We start from the raw sequence: 21,661 nt of genomic DNA, 5'->3' as shown, positions 1-21,661 counted from the left end.
AAGTCCATGTGTGTAATAAGAGACCAAATGTATACCTTGTAAATACAAAATCCAGAACGAAATCAACCAAGCCTACAGTAGATGGTACATTGATCATGAGAGAGCCGGAAATTCTGAGGCAGTGACGGTTTAGGACTCACCAACACGCAGAGCCAGCAGAGCCATCGTTTCCTAGATGTTGTGTGCAAAACCATCCTAATACATTAATTGCATTGCTGATAATATCTGACGGATTCTATAGTTATCTTAGAACCTACTTAAATCATCACAAATCTCCCAGTCTTAATTCAACAACATCAAGGCATGATCAACAAGTAAACAGCATATAATGTCCCCATCACAGCAAAAACTTCACAGAATAACTCATAAACTAATGGACACATTCCGTAGCATCAATCTCTAAATATCAACCAGTTTCTGTGATTAACTCAAATATCAACCAGTTTCTGTGATTAACTCAAATATCAACCAGTTTCTGTGATTAACTCAAATATCAACCAGTTTCTGTGATTAACTCAAATATCAACCAGTTTCTGTGATTAACTCAAATATCAACCAGTTTCTGTGATTAACTCAAATATCAACCAGTTTCTGTGATTAACTCAAAAATAGCTATAAGATATATCAGATATAGTGTTCTCTCTTAAATTTTGAAAATCATTTCTGTCAAAGGAATTAAAAAAAAATGACAGCAAATAAACAAAGTACATATATATATGTTCCATATATACCTCAGCCTTTGACTGACAGCCAAAAATATTCTACCAAGCCAGATATGATTGTTATCATCACAAAAACTAAAGCTATATATATGCATTCTAACAGCATGGAAATTAAAAATTTTAATAAAAACTTTTTTTTGCTCTGACATTGTTGATTTGGAGCCAAAGCCAAACTTTTTTGTCCATGTGAGTCTTTATAAATCTTGAGCTGATTGTAACATTGTGCAGGTGAAACAGTTATGACAGTCTGTTTATAATGACGTGGGATTGCAATTCCCCAAACCAATTCCATATTGCTTGATCACGGTATCCATACAAATATGTAATGTTGAAATGGTAACGTACTTTGAAATACAGAAATTAAAACTGCCGTCAAAGCTGTGGATAATTTAGTATGACACATCCATCACATATGCACTGCTGCTGTTACTGTAATGGGGGAAGGAGGTTTGAGAAATAGAATATTACACTGGTGTTAATGTAAACTTCGTCTAAATTAAGAGGCTTGAGCTAGACATAAAACATCTTTTTGTATACTACTTATAACTAAATGATATTATTGCTTATAATTATACTGTACATATACGTATCCTATCCCATGAACAAAACATAGACAAATCTATCAAAACATTTCAATTTGAACTTTCAAAACATTTCAATTTGAACTTTCAAGTGACAGTACATGTATTTTAAATGTCATTGTCAAAGTTAGGTTTACTGATGATTTCCCTTGATATAAGAATATTTAAATCTGTCAAAAACTCACAATGTTTCTGCAAGATTTTCAATTTGTCATACGATCTTTAAAAAAAATCTAATAATTTCAATCTCTTTTTTGATATTTCGAAATGCTTTTGATAATTTTGCAAACGATTTTGCGGTATTATTTTTACGATTGTAGCATTTCCGTTGGCTATTGGTAGAAAAAGTGACCGTGATAGTTTCATGACCAAATACTCTCCGAGGAGAAGTATATATGCCTCAGCCAGTTCCATACTAATACTCTTGAAAACTTCTAGGCTCCTTCTTCAGTCTGAGGAATGTTTGTCTATATCTATGTCATCTTTTATTGATTTTCAATTACTGTAAGACATTTAAATACAATGGTGATTTCTCCCTAGTGGGACTAAAAGAAAGACAGGAACCAGAAAAATGTTCCAATACAGTATTATTCTACAGACTGCAGCTGGTTTTTTGTTTGTTTTCTTTCAGAAGAAAAACTTATATTTTAGCCATTTGTAATTATTTTATGATGTGTTTGCTCTTGGTGAAATTATCATATTGTCATAGTAATTATAATTAACTTCAGAGATTTAATGAGTTTCAGGTACCTTGTTATAGGGATATATATTGATTGTTCAATTTATATTCGACGTGTACATAGATGTATATATATCAGTAATATATCTATCTTAAATCCCTAAAATATTGAATATTTATAAATATATATATATATATCATTTTTTTAACGTCAAGCATTATAGTACTGGGGGTAATTGTCACAGATATAAAGTAGTCACAAAGATCAGAAATAGGATCGCCCAATTACATAATTCTCAATAGTCCTAATGAAGAGAATACACATTAGCTATTGATAAATTTATTTTATAATTTATAAATTTGTCATCGATGTTTAACAACAACAGTAGCTGATTGTTATACGTAGTATCAGTATTTTAGGCATCAGGAGGTAAACAAAAATAAACTTATATCGTTTATCAAAATCAATGTCTGTCACCAACACGGACGGTAAATTGTAATTATCCTGTATGGACCCAGATTTAGAATAATCATATCTCCTGTATCAGAAGAAAGCTACGTATACTGGTCTCATGATTTTTAAACTATCAACTTGTTTTCATATATTATAACACTCCTAATCACCATATAATAATACTTAATTCAAATAATAAACAAGCAGTTTAAGTGATAAACTTTTGTATCAGAAAAAAATTAATTGAGAATGATAAGACTTGAGATATTGTAGGTTAGTCTAATCTGCCTGGCCTGCTCACGTTTATATACACATACCACACATACCTATCCTCTATACATTAGTGAAATAAACAATTCTACTGTACATAATCAGTCTTACCTGCCAGGTCATATCAGCTGATTAACTAGGAAACAAGAGATATTACATAATCCTAGAGTACCACTGTCCACCACTGACCAGCTGTGGTCAAGTTCAGGCCACTACAGCTGGACCAGTCAACAACATGTGAAGTAGTCCAAACACAAATCTAAGGTAAATCACAAAAGACACAATTTCCTGAAAAGTCCAACAACCAGCTGGATATGAAGCTGTCTACATCCCCTGCCAATATCCTCTGATCGTGAGAACTACACATGATAGGGCAAGGCCAATACTGGCTATGAGAGAGACCAGCACATACTCAGCAGGGTGACTGGGTGATGTTGGTGGTGATCATATGCACTGTTAAAGATATAATGGTGGCCATGGGGTCATGGTCATACTTATGTGTCAGAAGTGTACTTGTGTATACATGCGAGGCTAATTAATTACATGGTAATTCACCTGTGTCAGAATCTGAATGCTTCATCAGACTTGGGTTAAAATTAGAGGGGTGATCCGTCCGGAGCCATGGGCTGGTGTACATGTAAATATAACATACTACATATAAGCAGTATATCCCTTAGAGGCTCCAGATATCTGAGATGATATATTTATATATACATATATGGGAAAATATTTAAGGTTGTTGTTTAACTGTTTCAGGAACTAGGATATTACATGAAGTATACACCCCCAGTCCATATGATATAATAAAACATGAAGTAACTGGGATCTTGTGTGAGATATATTGAGGTCAAAGTTCATCATCTGACATAGGTCATATGAGCTGGGACCTTATATAAGGTCAAAATTCACCTTGCAGTGATTTCACCTGGAAATAGACTGGGATTCTTTTTTGAAGTACACTGGATATTGTGGTTAAAGCAGTCATATGATACAGGATCCTGAGCTGGGACCTTATATCAAGTATATATATATATATTAAGGTCAAAGTTCACCATGCTGAGATCATCAGATGCAGGAATTAGGATATTATATGTATGAAATCCAGGTGTAGATAGATCAGTGCACAACTCAAAGGGGTCATTGGGTACAGGAACTGGAACCTTTTATGAGATATATTGAGGTCAGAGTTCATCTGTATAAAAGTTTATTCCTCAGAATAATCACTGCTACAAATATAAATATGAATGGTATTAGAATACATGTACCAACATACAAAATTTTACAATGTATTTTCAAAGCAAACTTTAAATTCCTGAAGGTCAAGATATTGACTGCAACTGCAGGCTAAAAAGAAATTAATCAGACAAACCATCTATCATATTATATTTCTTGGAAGTATTTGTATTTCTTGCTAAAAGCAATTATACATGCCCCAAAGAAACAACATTTTACAATGCCCAAGAGATTTGAATCTGGAATTGGCATCACCCCAAAATTGAGGATGTATTGCACAATGAACGGGAGAACTTTCCTCACAATATGAAACTCTTTATTGATCAATTAGAAATCTCTTCCGACATAAAAATGTCAACAAAATTTTTAAATATCTCAGGAAAAGTTAGTTTTGGTGATTGACTTCCCATGGCACTTTCTCAAATAAATTTCATTCTAACACACACTCTCTCTCTACATACATGTATATCAATGAACGTATTAGATTTAAATCAGAAAGCATGTAAATGCTGATATAACAGATGTGCAAAAAGATCAATTACAAAATAAAATCTGATAAAATGGTACTACTGTTCATTATACTTAAATAATTAATTTTTCTTTGTTTTCATGGTAAATACTCAAATGTGATTGGTCGAAAAATTCTTTTCATTCTTCTATGAAAGAAATTCTGAGAATGGCGCGAAAAATGTGACGTCAATTGACGTTGCATATTGATTTGAGAAGAAGAATCCCTTTTTAAAACCAGTAAAATTGTACATAAAACATGTTTTAAATTAAAAAAAAACATTTTCAAAAATTAATTTTAAGCATTGATGCCAATTATTTTTCAGTTTCACTTTTTTGCAAACTTCTGTAAGAATCCACTACGCGGATTCATACAGTTTGCAAACAAAATTTGTTTCATACCCCGATGAAACTAAAAAAAAAATGACATCAATGCTTAAATAAATCCAGACATATATAAAACATAGTAAAATGTATAAAACTGTCACACTTACCCTAGGCCTGTCTATATATATATAGCTATTTCATCAGAAGATTACTGATTTTTGGCCCTAATTTTAGACATCAGTAAAACTTTACTATTCAAAATTTCGAAAAGTGAATTACTTCATCAAACAGAGCAGTTTCAAAATATTTCTTTAATGTTATCATTGTTTAAGTTGGTATAAAAATTATGAACGCATGGCTTCAAATTAAGTCTGGACTTTTAGCAATTTCAGAAGTCAAAACATCATTTCTTAGAAAATCTGATAGGTTAAAACATGTCCCTTCAAACTGAAGGTTTGAATCTTGTTTGGGGAGTAAAAACACTCTCAAATGTGACTACCTACTGGAAACCCTGTTAATGTTCTGTAGGAGGTTTGGAATTTAAAAGCCTCTGCATTCTCTACAATGGAAATTTGACTGTAAAAACTTGACAGGTATAAAGATTACTACAGGAAAATGACAGGATCTGTGTCCTTCAGGAAACATATCTGTTGGCATCATGGAAAGATAATGACATTCTTGGCATCATCAACTTGTCAATACGGTTCAACTGATGAAGACATATCAGATTCTATTTCTTACAATTACAAAGATATCACCAACATTCAGGTGCTGGAATTCTAGCGCCTTTTTTGATTAATATAATGATAGAAAAGTTAATCTATTATCAGCTATAATGACTATTATAATGATGGCTTCACCGTCCAATAATGTCACAACATGCGATCACTCTACAAATCAGGGCCACCAGATTGGATTTACCACCATCCATCACAGCTAGCAGACTTGGACAGTGAAACACTGGTCCACATTTACACCTTAATGGTATACATGTATATATATACACATACATTTTATTGTGTATTTATGTCATATACAAATGTACCTTACACCAGTTCAAAGGTCATTGGGGAAATTTTACAGGCCAAAACACACTGATATAAGTTTAAAGGTATGTGTAAGCAGTATGCAGGCTACAGTGTTCTAATTATTCCAGATGCATTTTTAGGACGTACGTGAGGGTCCTAGGATTTTACCTAGGATGTTCCAGTCTCCATCTTGTGAATTTAACCTTAATGGGTATTGAATTATATATATATACTGTAACAAATGGAGTTTTATCTGAGCCAGTAAAACAGATATACAAACTGTAGTACAAAAACCAAACTATGCCAGCGCAAATATGAAACTTGGATTTTTTTTCATACTTCTTATAAGCTATAAATTCATCTAATAAAATGATAATAAGATGGTTGCTTTTAAAAGTTTTTCAGAAATGTAGGATGTACACTCTGCCATAGATTGATAATGGCTATATATAAATATTAAACAATTCAAAGCAAAGCATACTTATAATCATACTGACCTTTCATTCAAGGTCACACTATTGCCCATGATATGGCAAACTTCATGCACTCAGTTCAAACAAAAATAAATATTGACAATCATATTCGAACTGTCCAAACTAAAAGACTGAAATATTAAACCTTTAAAATTTGAATTTCTGAGTTTTTTGTAAAATTTGGACTCCATTTATCACAAGTTTACTTAAATTTCTTTCTATGTCATATGTTGTTCATTTTTGAGAGGCTGATGTTTCAATTGCTGATACATAAATTCTTATCAACTTTAGCTTTTATCGTCTTGTAATTAAGGCCTAGCTAATTCATTATATCTTAAATGTGGGTCATATATGAATCAGCCAGGTTCAAACTACCATTATAAATTGAAAAAAAATAATGTTATTGGAAAAATTATGTATTCAAATCATCTGCTTATTCAAAATGACTGGAGGTTTACCATTTATGATTAAGAAAGGGACAATGATGTAAATCTGGGATTCATATGCAAATGAAAATATCAAGGGATATTATATCCAATTAAAAATGTATTTCAAATGTCATTGATCGAGCAATCAAATTTGATGTCAAATGAAAATGTACAGATTTCTAGTCTTTTATTATCATTTTTACTTATCTAAATTTCGAACACTTTGTAAATATCTTCTGATAAAGCATTTATGATATGCATAGATTTAGATAGTGTTTTGTGATAAAATTAATCTCATTTGGGAGCGAGACTATAGTTACGACATGGACCTACAAACCTCTAGTAAAACTTAAATGTGGTGACATCCAGTAGGGACATCTGTGTAACAGCCCACTCAATACATGTAATGTGGACCTGTCATATCTTAATTCATCTTCATTTTGAGTGATTAAAAAAGTACATTAAAAGCATGTCTGAAGGCCATTGTTGTTGACTAAACATGTCCTTGAGTCAAAACACTCTCCGTGACTGAATGGGCCACCTCATCTACCAAATACTGTGAGAACATCTAGCTAATAACAGTGAATGGAAATTGGATTGACTGTGAAACAGCAGTGAATGCATCTATTGTCGAATCCAAGCCCTGTAGCTGTCACCAACAACCTGCAGATATCTGGAAGGAGGATGGGAAGGTTAGTAAAAGCATCACCATTTCAGATAGAACAGTTTCCCATACCACTTTTATCGTGTTTTTATCAGAAGCGGTACATATAAGTTCAGTGAAGCTCCAGAGCTGCGGAGACAAGAATCCATGTCTTTTTTTTATTTATAAAGAACCTCAACAAAAGCAGATCACATGCATCCCAGGTATAATTAAATCTTGCACCCCTTTAGGGCGAGATGGGGATCTCAACCTGAGGGGGATGATCGATTGGATCATTCTTAGAAAAATGAGAGTTGCCGACTATTTGGCAGCTTCAGAATCTTGTCCCAAGTCTAAGGGTTGAAATCTCCCTGTCTCTGACTCCCAAAGGGGTGAATAATTAATTGATTTATACTATATTTATGTTATAATGTTGCATGATGTCACTGATTATTTGTCGATGTGATATAATTTTATTGTTTTCATGCATGGCTTCATACAAAGTATTCACATGCAAAGAGAATGTAGCTTGTCTCAACAGTAAGACAGGATAAACAAATCATGGATACTTTCCCTGTCCAGGCCAAGAGAAAAGTCTCTCTCTACAATTTGGATATTTACATCTGTTACCAACGTTATCACATACAGTAACGTAAATAGATCCCGTGCCTGTCCAACTCTATTAGGAACTACATCTGGAAATCCTGGACATGCTTCACCACACAATAACAACTGTAACCTATAAAATCTGACTGACCACACAAATAATAGGTTGTGACAACTCACCAACACATAAATATTGATGTGGGTCAAGGTCACCAACAAACGGCCATCTGACCATCTCAGGACAAGCTGCCAACCACTTAGGAAGACTGTTTTAAACTCCCTCCATCTCATCCCCAAGGGAAAAAGATTATATTAATTTCACACCAGTAAAATGCCGATTCACCTGTCCAAGGGAGAATATCCTTATCTCAGCTTTAATGTCCTTACCTTGACAATGAATTTCTCTATCTCTACTATTTACATGTATTTTTTTTCTACTATGAAAGAGCACATCGATGCTATGATCTCTTATCAGGAATTTGAAACAGGTAATTTTTTTTTTGTTACCTTTACCCAAATTTTATAAACTTCTTACCTGAGTTAAGGAGCTGCCATTGTTAAATAACAAATGACATCACTAGATTAACATAAATTCTAGTCGATCTGCGGTGAAAAGGAACTTTAAAACCTGTTCCATGATGTAAATAGTAAAATTTTGTAGATCATGATTCATTATTCAACGGGACGATTTCATCTGTGCTTTAAGGCAGAACTAGTTTATCAAAGTATCATAGAATTACCTATATGCATGGTAAGATATTACACCTGGTGGGTACTACAATGTTTATATATATCACACATCCAGTATACAGGACAATATCATACAACACGTCCAGTATACAGGACAATATCACACCACATGTCCAGTATATACAGGACAATATCATACCACATGTCCAGTATATACAGGACAATATCATACCACACGTCCATTATACAGGACAATATCACACCACACGTCCAGTACATACAGGACTAAATCATACCACACGTCCAGTATATACAGGACAATATCATACCACACGTCCAGTATATACAGGACCGTATCATACCACACGTCCAGTATATACAGGACAATATCATACCACACGTCCAGTATATACAGGACCGTATCATACCACACGTCCAGTATATACAGGACAATATCATACCACACGTCCAGTATATACAGGACAATATCATACCACATGTCCAGTATATACAGGACAATATCATACCACATGTCCAGTATATATAGGACTGTATCATACCACACGTCCAGTATATACAGGACAGTATCATACCACATGTCCAGTATATACAGGACAGTATCATACCACATGTCCAGTATATACAGGACAATATCATTCCATATGTCCAGTATATACAGGACAATATCATACCACATGTCCAGTATATATAGGACTGTATCATACCACATGTCCAGTATATACAGGACTAAATCATACCACACGTCCAGTATATACAGGACAATATCATACCACATGTCCAGTATATACAGGACAGTATCATACCACATGTCCAGTATATACAGGACAGTATCATACCACATGTCCAGTATATACAGGACTGTATCATACCACACGTCCAGTATATACAGGACTGTATCATACCACATGTCCAGTATATACAGGACAGTATCATACCACATGTCCAGTATATACAGGACAGTATCATACCACATGTCCAGTATATACAGGACTGTATCATACCACACGTCCAGTATATACAGGACTGTATCATACCACATGTCCAGTATATACAGGACAGTATCATACCACATGTCCAGTATATACAGGACAGTATCATACCACATGTCCAGTATATACAGGACAATATCATACCACATGTCCAGTATATACAGGACAATATCATACCACATGTCCAGTATATACAGGACTAAATCATACCACACGTCCAGTATATACAGGACAATATCATACCACATGTCCAGTATATACAGGACTGTATCATACCACATGTCCAGTATATACAGGACAATATCATACCACACGTCCAGTATACAGGACAATATCATACCACACGTCCAGTATATACAGGACAGTATCATACCACACGTCCAGTATATACAGGACAATATCATACCACACGTCCAGTATATACAGGACAATATCATACCACACGTCCAGTATATACAGGACTGTATACGTATCATACCACATGTCCAGTATATACAGGACCGTATCATACCACATGTCCAGTATACAGGACAGTATCATACCACATGTCCAGTATATACAGGACAATATCATACCACACGTCCAGTATATACAGGACAATATCATACCACACGTCCAGTATATACAGGACTATATCATACCACACGTCCAGTATATACAGGACAATATCATACCACACGTCCAGTATATACAGGACAATATCATACCACACGTCCAGTATATACAGGACTGTATCATACCACACGTCCAGTATATACAGGACAATATCATACCACACGTCCAGTATATACAGGACAATATCATACCACACGTCCAGTATATACAGGACTGTATCATACCACACGTCCAGTATATACAGGACAATATCATACCACACGTCCAGTATATACAGGACTGTATCATACCACACGTCCAGTATATACAGGACAATATCATACCACACGTCCAGTATATACAGGACAATATCATACCACACGTCCAGTATATACAGGACTGTATCATACCACACGTCCAGTATATACAGGACTGTATCATACCACACGTCCAGTATATACAGGACAATATCATACCACACGTCCAGTATATACAGGACAATATCATACCACACGTCCAGTATATACAGGACTGTATCATACCACACGTCCAGTATATACAGGACAATATCATACCACACGTCCAGTATATACAGGACTGTATCATACCACACGTCCAGTATATACAGGACTATATCATACCACACGTCCAGTATATACAGGACTGTATCATACCACACGTCCAGTATATACAGGACTGTATCATACCACACGTCCAGTATATACAGGACAATATCATACCACACGTCCAGTATATACAGGACTATATCATACCACACGTCCAGTATATACAGGACAATATCATACCACACGTCCAGTATATACAGGACTGTATCATACCACACGTCCAGTATATACAGGACAATATCATACCACATGTCCAGTATATACAGGACAATATCATACCACATGTCCAGTATATACAGGACTGTATATATCATACCACATGTCCAGTATATACAGGACAATATCATACCACACGTCCAGTATATACAGGACTGTATCATACCACACGTCCAGTATATACAGGACAATATCATACCACACGTCCAGTATATACAGGACAATATCATACTACATGTCCAGTATATACAGGACTGTATCATACCACATGTCCAGTATATACAGGACTGTATCATACCACATGTCCAGTATATACAGGACAATATCATACCACATGTCCAGTATATACAGGACTGTATATATCATACCACATGTCCAGTATATACAGGACAATATCATACCACATGTCCAGTATATACAGGACTGTATATATCATACCACATGTCCAGTATATACAGGACAATATCATACCACATGTCCAGTATATACAGGACTGTATATATCATACCACATGTCCAGTATATACAGGACAATATCATACCACATGTCCAGTATATACAGGACTGTATATATCATACCACATGTCCAGTATATACAGGACAATATCATACCACACGTCCAGTATATACAGAACAATATCATACCACATGTCCAGTATATACAGGACTGTATCATACCACACGTCCAGTATATACAGGACAATATCATACCACATGTCCAGTATATACAGGACTGTATCATACCACATGTCCAGTATATACAGGACAATATCATACCACATGTCCAGTATATACAGGACTGTATATATCATACCACACATAAAGGCAGTCTATTCCTCTTTTATTTTTCAAAATTTATCAAGATTTATCAATTTACTAACTTTTACTGTGCAGTTATTGCAGAGATGAGTAATACATGAACATATATATCCATTACAATTGGTGATGTTTTTTGTTTAACACCCTAAAAAAACACTGTTTCCACTAGTTGACAATGGTAGGTTTATTTATCTAAATGGATTTTTTTATTTCATTACATTTTCCCACTCTATGTAGAAACTGTTATAATAATAAAATATAACCAATCAGATAGAAACAACTAACACTATATCACCATTTAATTAGTATACATATGATTAAGAATAGTTTTGTATACATTTTGATAATACTGTGTGTACAGATATATAGATATGTTGGTAGGTATCCTAGGTAAGAGAGCATGTAGGTAGACATGAGTCAGCATCAAAATACAAACAGCGAAAGATACCTAACAGGAAACAGAAAATGTATGTCTGCCAGGTATACACCAGGTAATGTAAACAAAGTTGACTTTTTATCAAATGCAATTTGTACCTGGAATATTTGCATAAAATTATTCATATTAAAATTAAGAATTGTATAATTAACGCTCCCTGGAGGTAACACGTATCAGAAGCGGACAGTGGTTCTTCTAAGCAACTTTTAGGTCCTATTACGACAGGCATTTGACAATTACTGCGACAGGTGAAATGACTAAGAGGGTCACACCCCGTCTTGGGCCCCTTCGGACATTTCCCATCCCAAAACATATGTTTCTTATCCGCATCGGGGTATTTCTGACATTGTTATAACCTATCTGATCAGAAGTTTGAACAGGACACGTCCAATCAGGTATACATTGTGGCTTTAATGCGGATAAGCAACACTTTCCCGACTTGTCACACTTTGCACACCTGAACTACCTGAAAAAACAGGTGACAACGAAGAATTGCTACACTCTCGTAAAAGAGTATCGGGAAAGAAATCACAGACTGAATTAGTTTTGGTTAAAACAGGACAGGGTTGTAAACTTACCTGAGATAAGTAGAAAATACTCCATACACTACATTTCATGCGATTTATATCCGAATCCGGTAGACAGTCTACAATGTCGCTCAAACTCAATCACTCCGACAGGGGGCGCTGTCATGACAGGTTCCGCCGACACCTCCAGACAAGTCACGTGATTATATCTACTCCAGGTAAAAAAAACACATGTACACCGTTCTCGACTTTACTACTGGTGATGTCGACATACTCTAATGTTCTCAGGTATATTATGTAAAAACGAACACATAATAATAGTATATAATACTATCTCCAATAAAAGATACTGATTAGGCTTACGCTGAATCGCTGTAAGGTGATTAGGCTAATCACATTTTTACAACATTTTCCAGATCCTGATATAATAATTTCTGGTAGAACTAGCTTGTCAAAACTTTTTGAAATTATGTAATTCTCAATTCTCTTCCAACTGGCATAATTTAAAGATGATATACTCACAGGTTTTGCAACAAATGAGAAATGAAATTTTCACAAATCAAGTGATTAAGCTAATCACCTTTTGAACAACTTGGCCCAGGTAATTACAACAATCTTATCAACTATTAGGGGGGGGGGGGGGGTCGATTTCCTGACTGACGTTATCAATAATAATTGTGCATATTAAGCATTACTGATAAAATGGAGATCAATATGGATCTAATGAATTTTGCACACTGCAAAGGTACATGTGTACATCGTAATCAGGTCATCGCCGGCAATGATATTCGTATGCAAAGATGTCGCATTGTTAAAACAGTATTTACGCAAAATAGGGGAGAGACCGACTTTATCTATAGTTTCTTGACACCAATGAATCCCCTTAATGTGAATAAGCTATTTTTTTTTTGATTTCGTCGTTCCTATAGACGCCCTCAAGAAATACTATCTAATTAATTAATGTGAGAGACACTTAAAAAACCGACTGCATTTCATCTACGTAATGTGGTTTTACTTTGTGTCTAAATAATCGATATGATATTAAATACTTTAACTTATTAAATTACAAGATACAATGTACTGTAAACGAAAACACTCAGAACAAAAGTACAGACCACCAAGACCGATTCTTGAAAGTCTTTGTCTAGAACAGGCCATGTTAATACCGCCCTTTTCAGCTGTAACAATTAATAAAGTATATCCGATATTTGTTTAATATTGGAAAAGGTACGTTTAACCCTTGATTTATAAGTATGCGCGCAAAGGTCTATGAGTTACGAACGGACACAAAGGTCGACAGGTCTATGAGTGACGGTTACGGACAGACACAAGTGTCGGAAGGTCTATGAGTGACGGTTACGGACAGACACAATTGTCGGAAGGTCTATGAGTTACGGTTATAGACGAGTGACGGTTACGGACAGACACAATTGTCGGAAGGTCTATGAGTTACGGTTACGGACAGACACAATTGTCGGAAGGTCTATGAGTTACGGTTACGGACAGACACAATTGTCGGAAGGTCTATGAGTTACGGTTACGGACAGACACAATTGTCGACAGGTCTATGAGTTACGGGTCTATGAGTTCAGTTACGGACAGACACAATCATCACATGTCGATTAGGTTTTATTAATGCATGTTTAAATACACAACCTAATTAACAAATATCAAATTTCGGCTTTTTCATTGCAAGCGAATGACAATCAGATGTCACCGTATTTCATTGGAGAGTGTTGTACGTAGCCGCTTCACAGTTATTGAAGACCAAAAACATCAATGTCATGAAAACTAATAAGGCATCAGGTACCTAGCAGACTTCCTAATCCTCGACAAGACTGGAGATGGAAGATGACTGTGAAGCATGGATTACTCGGGCTTTTTGGGGTTCCCTGGTGTATTTTTTCGGTAATGTTTTCCCTAAGGAATTCATGTTTTGTGTAAAAGTTGCACCACCTTAGAGTATTTTCAGCGTTTTGAAACGTTTATTTCAGGTAGATTTGACCGAGTATACAATTTGAATGATGAACAAAACACAAATAGGCGATACAGATCAGGGCGTAGCCAGAAATCGTTTAAATGGGAGGACTGCGACCAGGGGGACCGTAAAAGTCTTGTTTTAATATCGCAGTCGTAAAATTATCTTGACAACTGTTGATAGTAAAGCTATATACTACCTCGTAATTCCCGACATGATGTAACAGTACATAGCATCACTACAAGGCGGGGAAACTAATCCATTGGGGGAAAAAGTAATCGGATCCCAATTATGGTTAATATTTCATAAAGTTTCAAAGTTGAATAAAAATAAGTAGTCCGCATTATTCTCCATTAAAATGTTTTAAAACGCCGAAAACTACAAAGTTCAAGTGCACTAAACAATACCACGAGTCGGCCCTGTACGACGATAACACATGGGTTCCTGTAACGACATGCAGAACATTGCGTTCTACAAGTGAAGAACGCGAAATGTGCGTGGGCAGACAGGTAAAACGTGTTAAACAAGCTTTGACTGACATTTAAAAATGGAGGCATATCTTTATTTGTTGTGTTTATATATAGAACTGCAATGGAAGTCAAGAAAAGGAAGATAGATACACATTTATTTCATTTGAATTTAGTTTTCACGACTTTGCTTTAGTATGTGTCATTAATACAATCATGTATTCTTTTCGGGCAATATACCAACTTAGCTGTAAAGTTTCCCGTGGTAATTCCTCAGACAGATATAACATGGCTGTAAAGTTTCCCGTGGTAATTCCTCAGACAGATATAACATGGCTGTAAAGTTTCCCGAGGTAATTCCTCAGACAGATATATCATGGCTGTAAAGTTTCCCGCGGTAATTCCTCAGACAGATATAACATGGCTGTAAAGTTTCCCGAGGTAATTCCTCAGACAGATATATCATGGCTGTAAAGTTTCCCGCGGTAATTCCTCAGACAGATATAACATGGCTGTAAAGGTTCCCGTGGTAATTCCTCAGACAGATATAACATGGCTGTAATGTTTCCCGTGGTAATTCCCCAGACAGATATATCATGGCTGTAAAGTTTCCTGTGGTAATTCCTCAGACAGATATAACATGGCTGTAAAGTTTCCCGTGGTAATTCCTCAGACAGATATAACATGGCTGTAAAGTTTCCCGTGGTAATTCCTCAGACAGATATAACATGGCTGTAAAGTTTCCCGTGGTAATTCCTCAGACAGATATAACATGGCTGTAATGTTTCCCGTGGTAATTCCTCAGACAGATATTACATGTAAAGTTTCCCATGGTAATTCCTCAGACAGATATAACATGGCTGTAAAGTTTCCCGTGGTAATTCCTCAGACAGATATTACATGGCTGTAAAGTTTCCCGTGGTAATTCCTCAGACAGATATCACATGGCTGTAAAGTTTCCCGTGGTAATTCCTCAGACAGATATAACATGTAAAGTTCTCCGTGTTAATTCCTCAGACAGATATAACATGGCTGTAAAGTTTCCCGTGGTAATTCCTCAGACAGATATAACATGGCTGTAAAGTTTCCCGTGGTAATTCCTCAGACAGATATAACATGTAAAGTTTCCCGTGGTAATTCCTCAGACAGATATAACATGGCTGTAAAGTTTCCCGTGGTAATTCCTCAGACAGATATATCATGGCTGTAATGTTTCCCGCGGTAATTCCTCAGACAGATATATCATGGCTGTAAAGTTTCCCGTGGTAATTCCTCAGACAGATATAACATGGCTGTAAAGTTTCCCGTGGTAATTCCTCAGACAGATATAACATGTAAAGTTTCCCATTGTAATTCCTCAGACAGATATAACATGGCTGTAAAGTTTCCCGTGGTAATTCCTCAGACAGATATAACATGGCTGTAAAGGTTCCCGTGGTAATTCCTCAGACAGATATATCATGGCTGTAAAGTTTCCCGCGGTAATTCCTCAGACAGATATATCATGGCTGTAAAGTTTCCCGCGGTAATTCCTCAGACAGATATAACATGGCTGTAAAGTTTCCCGTGGTAATTCCTCAGACAGATATAACATGGCTGTAAAGGTTCCCGTGGTAATTCCTCAGACAGATATATCATGGCTGTAAAGTTTCCCGCGGTAATTCCTCAGACAGATATAACATGGCTGTAAAGGTTCCCGTGGTAATTCCTCAGACAGATATATCATGGCTGTAATGTTTCCCGCGGTAATTCCTCAGACAGATATATCATGGCTGTAAAGTTTCCCGTGGTAATTCCTCAGACAGATATAACATGGCTGTAAAGTTTCCCGTGGTAATTCCTCAGACAGATATAACATGTAAAGTTTCCCATTGTAATTCCTCAGACAGATATAACATGGCTGTAAAGTTTCCCGTGGTAATTCCTCAGACAGATGTAACATGGCTGTAAAGTTTCCCGCGGTAATTCCTCAGACAGATGTAACATGGCTGTAAAGTTTCCCGTGGTAATTCCTCAGACAGATATAACATGGCTGTAAAGTTTCCCGTGGTAATTCCTCAGACAGATATAACATGTAAAGTTTCCCGTGGTAATTCCTCAGACAGATATAACATGGCTGTAAAGTTTCCCGTGGTAATTCCTCAGACAGATATAACATGGCTGTAAAGTTTCCCGTGGTAATTCCTCAGACAGATATAACATGGCTGTAAAGTTTCCCGTGGTAATTCCCCAGACAGATATAACATGGCTGTAAAGTTTCTCGTGGTAATTCCTCAGACAGATATAACATGGCTGTAAAGTTTCCGTGGTAATTCCTCAGACAGATATATCATGGCTGTACAGTTTCCCGTGGTAATTCCTCAGACAGATATAACATGGCTGTAAAGTTTCCCGTGGTAATTCCTCAGACAGATATATCATGGCTGTAATGTTTCCCGCGGTAATTCCTCAGACAGATATATCATGGCTGTAAAGTTTCCTGTGGTAATTCCTCAGACAGATATAACATGGCTGTAATGTTTCCCGTGGTAATTCCTCAGACAGATATTACATGGCTGTAAAGTTTCCCGTGGTAATTCCTCAGACAGAAATAACATGGCTGTAATGTTTGCCGTGGTAATTCCTCAGACAGATATTACATGGCTGTACAGTTTCCCGTGGTAATTCCTCAGACAGATATAACATGGCAGTAAAGTTTCCCATGGTAATTCCTCAGACAGATATAACATGGCTGTAAAGTTTCCCATGGTAATTCCTCAGACAGATATAACATGGCTGTAATGTTTCCCGTGGTAATTCCTCAGACAGATATTACATGGCTGTACAGTTTCCCGTGGTAATTCCTCAGACAGATATAACATGGCAGTAAAGTTTCCCATGGTAATTCCTCAGACAGATATAACATGGCTGTAATGTTTGCCGTGGTAATTCCTCAGACAGATGTAACATGGCTGTAAAGTTTCCCGTGGTAATTCCTCAGACAGAGATAACATGTACAGTTTCCCGCGGTGATTCCGCAGACAGATGTAACATGGCTGTAAAGTTTCCCGCGGTGATTCCGCAGACAGATGTAACATGCCTGTAAAGTTTCCCGTGGAAATTCCTCAGACAGATATAACATGTAAAGTTTCCCGCGGTAATTCCGCAGACAGATGTAACATGGCTGTAAAGTTTCCCGCGGTAATTCCTCAGACAGATGTAACATGGCTGTAAAGTTTCCGTGGTAATTCCTCAGACAGATATATCATGGCTGTAAAGTTTCCCGCGGTAATTCCTCAGACAGATATATCATGGCTGTAAAGTTTCCCGTGATAATTCCTCAGACAGATATAACATGGCTGTAAAGTTTCTCGTGGTAATTCCTCAGACAGATATATCATGGCTGTAAAGTTTCCCGCTGTAATTCCTCAGACAGATATAACATGGCTGTAATGTTTCCCGCGGTAATTCCTCAGACAGATATAACATGGCTGTAAAGTTTCCCGTGGTAATTCCTCAGACAGATATAACATGGCTGTAAAGGTTCCCGTGGTAATTCCTCAGACAGATATAACATGGCTGTACAGTTTCCCGTGGTAATTCCTCAGACAGATATAACATGGCTGTAAAGTTTCCCGTGGTAATTCCTCAGACAGATATAACATGTAAAGTTTCCCGTGGTAATTCCTCAGACAGATATAACATGGCTGTAATGTTTCCCGTGGTAATTCCTCAGACAGATATTACATGGCTGTAAAGTTTCCCGTGGTAATTCCTCAGACAGAAATAACATGGCTGTACAGTTTCCCGTGGTAATTCCTCAGACAGATATAACATGGCTGTAAAGTTTCCCGTGGTAATTCCTCAGACAGATATAACATGGCTGTAATGTTTGCCGTGGTAATTCCTCAGACAGATATAACATGGCTGTAATGTTTCCCGTGGTAATTCCTCAGACAGATGTAACATGGCTGTAAAGTTTCCCGTGGTAATTCCTCAGACAGATATAACATGTAAAGTTTCCCGCGGTGATTCCGCAGACAGATGTAACATGGCTGTAAAGTTTCCCGCGGTAATTCCGCAGACAGATGTAACATGCCTGTAAAGTTTCCCGTGGAAATTCCTCAGACAGATATAACATGTAAAGTTTCCCGCGGTAATTCCGCAGACAGATGTAACATGGCTGTAAAGTTTCCCGCGGTAATTCCTCAGACAGATGTAACATGGCTGTAAAGTTTCCGTGGTAATTCCGCAGACAGATGTAACAAGGCTGTAAAGTTTCCCGCGGTAATTCCGCAGACAGATATATCATGGCTGTAAAGTTTCCCGCGGTAATTCCTCAGACAGATGTAACATGGCTGTAAAGTTTCCGTGGTAATTCCGCAGACAGATGTAACAAGGCTGTAAAGTTTCCCGCGGTAATTCCGCAGACAGATATATCATGGCTGTAAAGTTTCCCGTGGTAATTCCTCAGACAGATATAACATGGCTGTAAAGTTTCCTGTGGTAATTCCTCAGACAGATATAACATGGCTGTAAAGTTTCCGTGGTAATTCCTCAGACAGATATATCATGGCTGTAAAGTTTCCCGTGGTAATTCCTCAGACAGATGTAACATGGCTGTAAAGTTTCCGTGGTAATTCCTCAGACAGATATAACATGGCTGTAAAGTTTCCCGCGGTAATTCCTCAGACAGATATATCATGGCTGTAAAGTTTCCCGTGGTAATTCCTCAGACAGATATAACATGTAAAGTTTCCGTGGTAATTCCAACATGGCTGTAAAGTTTCCCGTGGTAAATATATGATTTTGATTTTTAGCGCTAAAACTATTGTCACCGCTTTTGAGAGATGAGCACGCAACGCGCATTTTTTTTTACAACAGTAAGGCTAAGCTGTAGTACAGTAGGCTAAAGATAGATTTAGTTCAAGTTCAGGTTCAAGTTCAAGTTTTATTTTATTTGAGTGTCACATGTCAATACAATACTTGATTAAAAAATGTACATAAGAACAATAAAATACATATTGACATCCAGCCATTATTGGCTTATGAGACACTAATTACGATTAAAATCTATTAAAAGCTATCAATTATGCTATCCGTTATTGTTAAATTATACAATGATTAAAATATATAGATTATCAATGTCACATACTTATTTTTTGGAGTTCAGAGACTAACACTAGTCTGTAATAGTTATGGTATTATCAGGCTACAGATGAGCCTTGAATTAATTAGTAAATAATTGTACTGCATATTAATGAGCAAATTGCTCATCTTAATAATTAATTAAATTTCACACTGCATATATGAAAGTTACAACTGTACCATCCTATAGTGTAGAACATGGTTAGTCTCCAACCCTCATATATACAAAATACAAGATATTACTTTCAGGAGAATTAAACATACGATAACAATGCTGTTGGTATATATTTCCTGCATTTGTACGTGTTAAAAATGGTAGCTGCTAATATAAGCTATCAGAAATGCTATCCATTATCATTGATATCTACAGAGACATATATACAGAGAGATTAGTAATATCTACAATGATTAAAATCTATCGATTATCATTTTATCAATATCACACTTATTTTGAGTACTATCTTTTCGTAGCTCATTCGCAAATATAATTTTATAATAATTTCAATATCTTAAATCAGTGCATTGACGCAGAAAATAATTTGAGCCGCTCGTCAATTTGACGCTTCAAATTTTGACTAACACTAGTGCTGCATGTAAGTTCTTTTGTGTTGTCCTATATACAGACTCACCAAAGTGTAGGTTAGCTATGGCAGAGACCTATATAGGTCTCTGGCTATGGTCAGTGACACTAATTGACCCTAAGGGGTTAATTACAAGAGTCAGCCAACCGTAAAACACTCCGACTGTCGCCAAATTGGGTCACAGGTGAATTCTCCAATTAACAGCTTTACCTGAAGTGAAATCATGTTATTTACAACCTAAATATATTTGCTAAGAGACAGTATATTTCAATTGACATAAGAATATTGGGACTGAACTGCAGGCATTCTCTCACAAAAATCGGCAAAATCTCTCTTTTTTTTTTCTTTTTTTTTTCAAACGAAACTTATAAACATGAATCTTTATAAAAAAAAAAAAAAAAAAAGACAGACGTATATATACTTATATACATATTGTGACTGTAATAACTGTATGTTTAAAATGTTCTGAGTATAAAAGAAACACAGATATATTAAATAAATTCTTGTAAAAACTCTGTCGTCTATCTTCACCGGAAATCGTTTTAATATTGATCCGAAATTGACTTTATATATTTAAATTGGAATGTAACAATTTTTTAATCATATCTGCACCGTGTAAAGTTTGAATTTTAATAGCCAT

At 36.1% G+C, this 21,661-nt stretch overlaps 1 protein-coding gene across 9 annotated transcripts in view; it reads right to left on the bottom strand.

Moving 5' to 3' along the window:
- Positions 1 to 13,017, bottom strand: part of LOC117338242 (protein phosphatase 1 regulatory subunit 16A-like) — a 94,033-nt gene extending 81,016 nt beyond the window's left edge. For 8 of the 9 annotated variants that reach the window (XR_004534991.1, XM_033899504.1, XM_033899509.1 and 5 more), the window contains exon 1: positions 12,920 to 13,017. The gene's annotated coding sequence lies outside the window, so the exon portion shown is untranslated. Of the gene's footprint in view, positions 1 to 2,817; positions 3,411 to 12,919 lie in introns of those variants that run through there. The other variant, XM_033899505.1, reaches the window with a different exon arrangement.
- Positions 13,018 to 21,661: the final 8,644 nt, after the last annotated feature.

Source organism: Pecten maximus, chromosome 11 (assembly GCF_902652985.1).
Source record: "Pecten maximus chromosome 11, xPecMax1.1, whole genome shotgun sequence".
NCBI classification, from domain to species: Eukaryota; Metazoa; Mollusca; class Bivalvia; order Pectinida; family Pectinidae; genus Pecten; species Pecten maximus.
Note: the sequence above shows the minus strand (reverse complement) of the source record. Positions and strands in the feature narration are given on the sequence as shown.